This window comes from Etheostoma cragini, chromosome 16, assembly GCF_013103735.1.
Source record: "Etheostoma cragini isolate CJK2018 chromosome 16, CSU_Ecrag_1.0, whole genome shotgun sequence".
In the NCBI taxonomy this organism is placed as follows: domain Eukaryota; kingdom Metazoa; phylum Chordata; class Actinopteri; order Perciformes; family Percidae; genus Etheostoma; species Etheostoma cragini.
Window position 1 is genome coordinate 22,382,153 of NC_048422.1, and position 1,129 is coordinate 22,383,281.

Below are 1,129 nucleotides of genomic sequence, written 5' to 3' on the forward strand. Positions count from 1 at the left end.
ATTTGGACAATGTAGTAAAACAGCATCCTTATTGTCAGTTAACACTGAGTATGATAGTCCTACCTTTAGTTGTGGTAAAAACATTTGTACAGGTATACCGTTGAACAAGAGTAGAGGTTTTAAGATGCCTGAAACCCACATCACATGCAGTACTCAGATCCTGTAGCTAAGTAAACGTACTAATATGACAATGGTAACACTATAACACAATATAACACGATAAGTCAAAGTTAAGTATAAGTGCCAATAAAGTTATTTTTAGACACTTTCATTTCAATAGTTTGTAGAGGCACAGGAATATATTAAAATATAGGAAACTACAAATAAAAACATCCAAAAAATAAATGTAGTTCTGTGTTTTTAGCCATGATAGACGAGACTTCACAGAAAGGATGGATTTGAATGTAAGCATCTTTGCATGCTGACGTTTTTATTTATCTCAAAGCACCATTGTGTGAAAGTTCTGCTTGGCTTACTTGCCAAGCTAGATTCTTCTCACGTTGCCTTTATTTGTTTATTTTTTTGGGGGGGGGGGGTTGAGAACCACAGCTGTGGCACTGTTAAATATAGAGACCGTGTGTGAGGCTCATATACACTACCGGTCAAAAGTTTGGGGTCACTTCAAAATTCCCATTGCACTCCTTTATAGACAGAATACCAGCTGAGATCAGTTGCATTGTTTTTCTAACCATAGCAGCAGTGTTCAGATTACATTATGTGCTGACATAATTGCAAAAGGGTTCTCCAATGTTTTCTTAGTTAGTTTTTTTAAAATGATATCAGATTAGTGAACACAATGTGCCTTTGGACCATTGGATGAATGGTTGCTGATAATAGGCAATGAAGATATTGCATTAAAGATCAGCCCCCCCCTCACTCAGATCAGCTGGTATTCTGTCTATCATCGAGTCGAATATAAATTTGTAAGTGGCCCCAAACTTTTGACCGGTAGTGTATTTATAACTTATATATAACTTTCTGTTGCTCTCAAACGGAATCAACTTCCTTCTGAAAAAGAAAAAGAAAAAGATTACTGTTCCCATGGTTGGTCATCTTTGGACACGCAATTAAAACACTAGGATAACCCCCCCCCCCCCTTGTGTTTCCAGGGGTCACTGTGTAGGGACTT